The sequence below is a fragment of the Lontra canadensis genome, unplaced genomic scaffold (assembly GCF_010015895.1).
Source record: "Lontra canadensis isolate GAN:19392208 unplaced genomic scaffold, GSC_riverotter_1.0 scaffold134, whole genome shotgun sequence".
Lineage (NCBI taxonomy): Eukaryota > Metazoa > Chordata > Mammalia > Carnivora > Mustelidae > Lontra > Lontra canadensis.
This window is the reverse complement of record NW_022631128.1, coordinates 484,118-492,531: the sequence shown is the minus strand read 5'-3', so window position 1 is coordinate 492,531 and position 8,414 is coordinate 484,118.

Below are 8,414 nucleotides of genomic sequence, written 5' to 3'. Positions count from 1 at the left end.
TCACAGTGCGTGGCACCTGTGGCTCGAGCTCACAAGGAATCGGGCACATCTGACCTGAGACCCGACCACGCACGGCCCAGGGTTCTGCTCGGGGCCCAGGCAGCTACAAGGGCGCCCCACACTTGGCCTCTTTTCCCCACACCCTGACGGAAACAGCAAACTTTCCTCAACGGCACTGACAGGCCTTATTAGCGGCCACGCTACCAGTGGCTGCCACTGCCAGAGACCAAAACTCTCTGCTTCTTTAGGCGGTGCTGTCAGCAAAACCACACTCTCCCAGGACGCCCGAAACTGGAGGTCCCTGAAACAGGTCCCTGAAACTGGAGCAGCACGATTTCTTTCAGGAGAATCGGGCAGAGGCGTCCGCGTCTGTGGGTGTGGCTGCCCTCCAGCCCCGCGCCCAGGCTCTCCTCCGGGACTCTACCCCCGACAGGGCCTGACCCCGGCCCTCTAACTCCTTCGGACCCGGGACCCGCACTGCTCCCGGGGAACGGCCCCGCCCCCAAGATGGCCGCGCCCCTGTGCCGCTGACGACGGCCGCGGGAGCCGCTACCGTTTCTTATTCCGACGAGCTGAAGGAAGCGGAGAGCGTGGCTTTGCGGGGTGGCCGGTGCGCAGCAGAACGGCGCGGGACACAGCGCCTCGGCCTCCGAGGCAGCGGGAGTGGAGCCCCTGAACCCCTCCGCAGGCGCCTCGCCGCCCAGAGGCGCCATTCCCTCCCCGTCCCCGCCCGTCTCGCGCCTGAATGTGCGACTCGTCCCGGAAAATGTTCGCACGCTCTGGTCGCCGCTTCGCGCCGCAGAGGAACCCCGACAGAATCACTGTCCGCGACACGGCCCATCTTGCCCATCGACACTGCGGACCCGGCCCCCTCGCCCCGTCTCCGTGCGCGTGCGCCGCGCGCGTTTCGACCCCGGGCTGCGGGGCGACAAGAGCGGAAGTGCTCCGCTGGCGCGAGGGCGGCGCGCCGTCGCGCCGGTTGTTGTTCGCCGCCGCGACCGTCGGGTTGTGGAAGTCAAGTACGGGAAGGCGGAGCGGACACGGGCTGCAGGGGAGGGCGGGGGTTGGTGGGTTCGCGCCTCTGCGGGCTCGCGGCACTGGGCGACGGGCCGAGTGCGGGCATCCGGTTGCGGGCGGAGGCGAGTGATACAGTCAGTGAGTTTGCTGAGTGCCTAAAGTGCGAGGCACCTTTGCGGTCCCCACTCATCTTCCTGACGGCCTGTGAGCAGGTGCTACGATTATCTTCGTTTTAGTGCGAGGAAGCAAGAACAGAAAGGCTCAGACACCTGTCCCAAGTCACACAGCTACGCAACCCCGGGGGAATCCTTCTGCCTGTCCCTCCCCCCCCGCCTAGCGCTTGGCCTTTCTGACTAACGTTTCCGAAATTGACCAAGTTTGTGGTTGCTGTCTGCCTCCCCTGCTCGAAGAGAGCTCCACAAGGTCGGGGACCTCTGACGAGTTTGTTCCCTGGTGGATCTGCAGCGCGTAGTTTAGGCACATAGCGGGCCCTCCCCATTTTCACTGGACGAATAAAAGCGACAGAGCAGGCAGTGAGTTGATTGCAGAGGCAGTGCTCAGCTCCTTGTCTGGTGTTAATAGGGTCCTACTAAACATCGCTCTTCAAACTCAGATGAGGCCTTGGGCTTCCTCGCATAAAGTAAAACACCGGAGTTTTCCTCAGCTTCAGTCCATCCCAGGGGTTGCCGATTGCATCTCCTCTGTGGTCCTTCTTTCCAGGAGCGGGGTGCGTCACTGGGACCACGGCTCACGGACTGCGGGTCCCAGCTCACCTGCACCTGGGCTTCCGAGTCTACAGAAGAGCCAGTCTGAGGCCTCAGAAGGTGAGTCCGCCTGGGTCAGAGGCACAGATGTGGTGCGGCAGGGATGGTCCCAGCTGAAACGCGTTTGTCTCTGAATCCTTAGGTCCTGCATCCTTAGGAACAAGAGAGTTCTTCTGAGGGGCCTGAGAGGAGGAGCCTCAGCCCAGACCCAGAGCCCAGGGCAGAGGGAGGAGCCTCAGAGCACAATCCCAGAGCTCAGGGCCGAATGGCAGGGACTCAAGACAGAGCCAGAACCCAGTGCAGGGGGTGTAGGCTTCCGGGACAGACCGGGGACCTAGGGCAGGGGGTGGAGGCTTAGAGGATGAGCAGGTCCAAGAAGAGCTGGACCTGCAGTGGCCTCTGTCCCTCCTCCAGCTGAGGGAGAGCATGCCCGCCTTGTGACGGTGGGCAGTTGGACCCCATCGGAGGAGAGAGATGAAATGTTCAGGTGGATGGAGGGACGGTGCCATGAGGCCGGGGGCCTGCCCCCGTCCTGCAAGGGCAGGATCAGGGTGACGAGTGACACTGCCAGCCTCGCAGGACTGTCTTCTCTGCTGACATGCCTGTGTGCACAGCATAACGGCCCCTTTTTTTCCAATTCGCTGTTTCTGGATTTGTGTCAGCCCTAGAGTGTGAACCTCCCACCCACCTCTACACAAATCTTGACACTCCCCCTGGTCTGAGTAAAGTGCAGAACATTTTTGTATTGTTTTCTTTTCGCCTTGGTAAAATGTGCAAGTAGTCTGGAGGTACGCTGTCTTCTGGTTCTGCTGCCTCGGTTTGGTTTATCCTAGGAGCAGTTAATTCCCATTTGAATTGTTCATGGTTTTTGGTCATTATCAGTGAAACTTGTGAAATTCTGTACAGCTATTTATGTGGATATATGCTTTTATATTTTTTGGGTAAATATCTGTAGTGAGGTTGCTTGGTCATATGGTAAGCATACGTTTAACTTTATAAGACATTGCAAAACTGTTCTCCAACATGGCTATACCATTTTGTTTTCCTACTAACAACACACTTTTCATGTAGGTGTGTATGGGTAGCTCACTGTGACTTAAATTTGCATTTTTTAAAAGATTTTGTTTATTTATTTGAGAGACAGCATGAGCTGGTGGGAGGGGGAGATGGAGAGGTGGAAGCAGACCTCCTGCTAAGCAAGGAGTCGAATGTGGGCTCAATTCCAGGACCCTGGGATCATGACCTGAGCTGAAGGCAGATGCTTAACTGACTGAGCCACCCAGGTGCCCCTTAAATTTGCATTTTTGTAATGACTGTTGATCCTGAGCATCTTTTCATGTGCTTGTCTGCAATCTGTTTCTCTTTGGTGAGGTGTCTATTGTAATCTTTTGCCAGTTTTATAATATAATTGTTATCATTTTATACATATATAAATACATAGATCTTTAAATAAGTCTCTCTGTTTTCTTTATATATTTTATTTGCAAGTTCTTTATCTTCTATGCATTTTCCAGCATTTACTCCCAAGTTGTGGATTGTTTGTGTCTTTTGAAGACAGTTTTATTTTTGATAAAGTCCAATTTACCAGGTTTTTCTCTTATGGCTCATGCATTTGTGGCCCATTTATCAAATTTCTTTCTAAACCATGGTAAGAAAGATTTTTCTCATATGTTTTCTAACAGAAGATTATAATTTGGTTCTTATAGTTAAAGCTATGACTGAAGGAGGCCTGGATGGCTCAGTTGGTTGAATGTCTGCCTTCAGCTCAGGTCATGATCCCTGGGTCCTGGGATTGAGACTCACGTTGGGCTCCTTCCTTGGCAGGGAACCAGCTTCCTCCTCTGCCTGCTGCTCCCCCTGCTGTGCTCTCTCTCTCTCTCTCTCTCTGACAAAGAAATGGGTAGACTCTTTTAAAAATAATAATAATAAAAATAAAGCTAAGACTGATAATGAGTTAACTTTTATATCTGTTGTGAGTTAAGGGTCAACATTCTTTTATTATTACTATTTTTTCAAACTCAATTCCATTTGTTTCAGTAACTTGTTTTGATGATAAGGTTTTTTAAACATATTCAGTAAAGGTTTATGTTTATTTTTTATTTCAATTTAATTAATTAACATATAGCATATTATTAGTTTCAGAGGTAGAGTTCAGTGATTCACCAGTCTTATGTAATACCCGGTACTCATTACATCAGATACCCTCCTCCTTAATGACTGTCACCTAGTTACTCCATTCCTCCCCAACCCCCTTACCCCCCAGCAACCCTCAGTTTGTTTCCTGTGATTAAGAGTCTCTTATGGTTTGTCTCTCCCTCTGATTTCATCTTATTTTATTTTTCCCTCCCTTCCTCTATGATCCTCTGTCTTGTTTCTCAAATTCCTCATATCAGTGAGATCATATGATCATTGTCTTTCTCTGATTGACTTATTTTGCTTTGCCTAATGCCCTCTAGTTGTATCCATGTTGTTGCAAATGGCAAGATTTCATTTTTTTGATGCCTGAGTATTATTCCACTGTATATATATACCACATCTTCTTTATTCATCTGTCCGTGGACATCTGGGCTCTTTCCATAGTTTGGCTATTGTGGACTTTGCTGTTATAAACCTTCGGGTGCAGGTGTTACTTGAGATCACTACATTTGTATCTTTGTGGTAAATACCCAGTAGTGCAATTGCTGGGTCATAGGGTAGGTCTGTTTTCCAATTTTTATCCTCCATATTGTTTTCCAGAGTGGCTGCACCACCTTGTGTTTCCACCAACAGTGTAAGAGGGTTCCCTTTTCTCCGCATCCTCGACAACATCTGTTGCTTCCCGATTTGTTAATTTTAACCATTCTGACTGGTGTCAGGTGGTATCACATTGTGGTTTTGATTTCCCGGATGCCGAATGATGTTGAGCATTTTATTATGTATCTTTTGGCCATTTGTAGGTCTTCTTTGGAGAAATATCTGTTCATGTCTTCTGCCCATTTCTTGGTTGGATTATTTATTCTTTGGGTGTTCAGTTTGATAAGTTCTTTATAGTGATACTGGGCATTTATCTGATATGTCACTTGCAAATATCTTCTCCCATTCTCTCAGCTGTCTTTTGGTTTTGTCGACTGTTTCCTTTGCTGTGCAAAAGCTTTTTATCTTGTTGAAGTCCTAATAGTTGACTTTTGCCTTTGTTTCCCTTGCCATTGGAGACATGTCTAGCAAGAAGTTGCTGCGGCCGAGGACGCACAGGTTGTTGCCTGTGTCCTCTAGGATTTTGATCGATTCCCGTCTCACATTTAGGTCTTTCATCCATTTTGAGTCTATTTTTTGTGTATGGTGTAAGAAAATGGTCTGGTTTCATTCTTCTGCATGTGGCTGTCCAATTTTCCTAAGACCCTTTGTTGAAGCGACTGTCTTTTTTTCATTGGATATTCTTTCCTGTTTTGTTGAAGTTTAGTTGATCATATATTTGAGGTCCATTTCTGGGATCTCCATTCTGTTCCACTGATCTGTGGGTGTGTTTTTGTGCCAAGACCATTCTGTCTTGATGATTACAGCTTTGTAATAGAGCTTGAAGTCCAGAATTGTGATGCCACCAACTTTGGTTTTCTTTTTCAACATTCCTCTGGCTCTTTGGGGTCTTTTGTGGTTCCGTACAAATTTTAGGATCATTTGTTCCAGTTCTGTGAAAAAAGTTGATGGTATTTTGATAGGGATTGCTTTGAATATATAGGTTACTCTAGGTAGCATAGACATTTGTTCTTCCAATCCATGAGCATGGAACGTTTTTCCATTTCTTTGTGTCTTCCTCAGTTTCTTTCATGAGTGTTTTATAGTCTTCTGAGTATAGGTACTTTGCCTCTTTGGTTAGGTTTATTCCTAGGTATCTTATGGTTTTGGGTACAATTGTAAGTGGGATTGACTCCTTAATTTCTCTTTCTTCTCTCTCATTGTTAGTGTATAGAAATGCAACTGATTGTGTATTGATCTTATATCCTGCCACTCTGCTGAATTCTTGTATGAGTTCTAGCAATTTTGGGGTAGAGTCTTTTGTGTTTTCCACATAGAGTATCATGTCATCTGTGAAGATTGAGAATTTAACTTCTTCTTTGCCAATTTCAATGCCTTTTATTTTTTGTTCTTGTTGTTGTTATCCGATTGCTGAGGTTGTGACTTCTAGTACTATGTTGAACAACAGTGGTGATAGTGAACATCCCTGTTGTGTTCCTGACCTTAGAGGAAAAGCTCTCAGTTTTTCCCCATTGAGAATGATATTCGTTCTGGGCTTTTGGTGGATGGCTTTTATGATATTGAGGTATGTTCCCTCTATCCCTACACTGTGAAGAGTTTTAATCAAGAAAGGATGCTGTACTTTGTCAAATGCTTTTTCTGCATCTGTTAAGGAGATCGTATGGCTCTTGTCTTGTCTTTTATCAATGTGGCATATCACATTGATTGATTTGTGGATATTGAACCAACCTTGCAGTCCGGGAATAAATCCCACTTGGTCAGTGAATAATCCTTTTAATGTACTGTTGGATCCTACTGGCTGGTGTCTTGGTGAGAATTTTTTCATTTTGTTCATCAGGGATTTTGGTGGGGTCTTTGTCTGGTTTGGGGATCAAGGTAATGCTGGCCTCATAGAAAGAGTTTGAAACCTTTCCTTCCATTTCAATTTTTTGAAACAGCTCCAGAAGAATAGTTATTAATTCTTCTTTAAATGTTTAGTAGAATTGCCCTGGGAAGCCATCTGGTCCTGGAGTCTTATTTTTTGGGAGATTTTTGATTACTGCTTCCATTTCCTCACTGATTAAGGGTCTGTTTGAGTTTTCTATTTCTTCCTAGTTCAGTTTTGGTCATTTATGTGTTTTCTGGGAATGCATCCATTTCTTCCAGATTGCCTAATCTGTTGGCATATAGTTGCTCAAAATATGTTCTTATAATTGTTTGTATTTCTTTGGTATTGGTTGTGATCTCTCCTCTTTTATTCATGATTTTGTTTATTTGGGTCCTTTCTCTTTTCTTTTTGGTGAGTCTGACCAGGGGTTTATTGATCTTATTAATTCTTTCAAAGAACCAGCTCCTAGTTTCATTGATCTGTTCTACTGTTTTTTTGGTTTCTATTTCATTGGTTTCTGCTCTAATCTTTATTATTTCTCATCTCCTGCTTGGTTTAGGCTTTATCTCCTGTTCTTTCTCCAGCTCCTTTAGGTGTAAGGTTAGGTTGTATATTTGAGACCTTTCTTGTTTCTTGAGAAATGCCTGTATTGCTATATACTTCCCTCTTCGGATCACCTTTGCTACATCCCAAAGGTTTTGAACAATTGTGTTTTTATTTTCATGTGTTTCTATGAATTTTTAAAATTCTTCTTTAATTTACTGGTTGACCCATTTATTCTTTAGTAGGATGCTCTCTAGCCTCAATGTATTTGAGTTCTTTCCAAATTTTCTCCTGTGATTGAGTTCAAGTTTCCAAGCATTGTGGTCTGAAAATATGCAGGCAATGATCTCAATCTATGTACCAGTTGAGACCTGATTTGTGACCCAGTATATGATCTGTTCTGGAGAATGCTCCGTGTGCACTTGAGAAGAATGTGTATTCTGTTGCTTTGGGCTTGGCTTGGGCTATATCTTGGGCTTCGGCTATATCTGTGAAGTCCATCTGAGCCAGTGTGTCATTCAAAGCCCTTGTTTCCTTGTTGATCTCTGCTTAGATGATCTGTCCATTGCTGTGAGTGGGGTGTGTACTCTTCTTATATTATTATCAACGTGTTTTTAATTTTGTTATTGTCTTGTATAATTGGCTGCTCCCATGTTAGGGGCATAAATATTTATAATTAGATCTTCTTGTTGGATAGACCCTTTAATTACCATATAGTATCCTTCCTCATCTCTTATGACAGTATTTGGCTTAAAATCTAATTTGTCTGATAAGAGGATTGCTACCCCAGCTTTCTTTGGATGTCCATTAGCATGATAAATGGTTTTCCACCCCCTCACTTTAAATCTGGAGGTATCTTTGGTCTAAAATGAGTCCTTTGTAGACACCATATCAATGGGTCTTGCTTTTTTATCCAGTCTGATGCCCTGTGTCTTTTGATTTGTGCATTTAGCCCATTTAAATTTAGAGTAACTATTGAAAGATACTAATTTAGTGCCATTGTATTACCTGTAAAGTCACTGTTTCTATATATTGTCTCTGTTCCTTTCTGGTCTATGTTACTTTTGGGCTCTCTCTTTGCTTAGAGGATCCTCTTTAATATTTCATGCAGGGCTGGTGTAGTGATCACAAATTCTTTTATTTTCTGTTCATCCTAGAAGCTTTTTATCTCTTCTATTTTGAATGACAGCCTTGCTGGATAGAGTATTCTTGGCTGCATATTTTTCTCATTTAGCACCCTGAATATATCATGCCAGTCTTTTCTGGCCTGCCAGGTTTCTGTGGATAGGTCTGCTACCAGTCTAATGTTCTGCTGTTGGAGGTTACAGATCTCTTGTCCTGAGCTGCTTTCAAGATTTTCTCTTTGTCTCTGAGATTTGCACACTTCACTATTATATGTCAAGGTGTTGACCTATTTTTATTGATTTTGAGGGGGGTTTTCTGTGCCTCCTAAACTTGAATGCCTGTTTCCATCCCCAGATTAGGGAAGT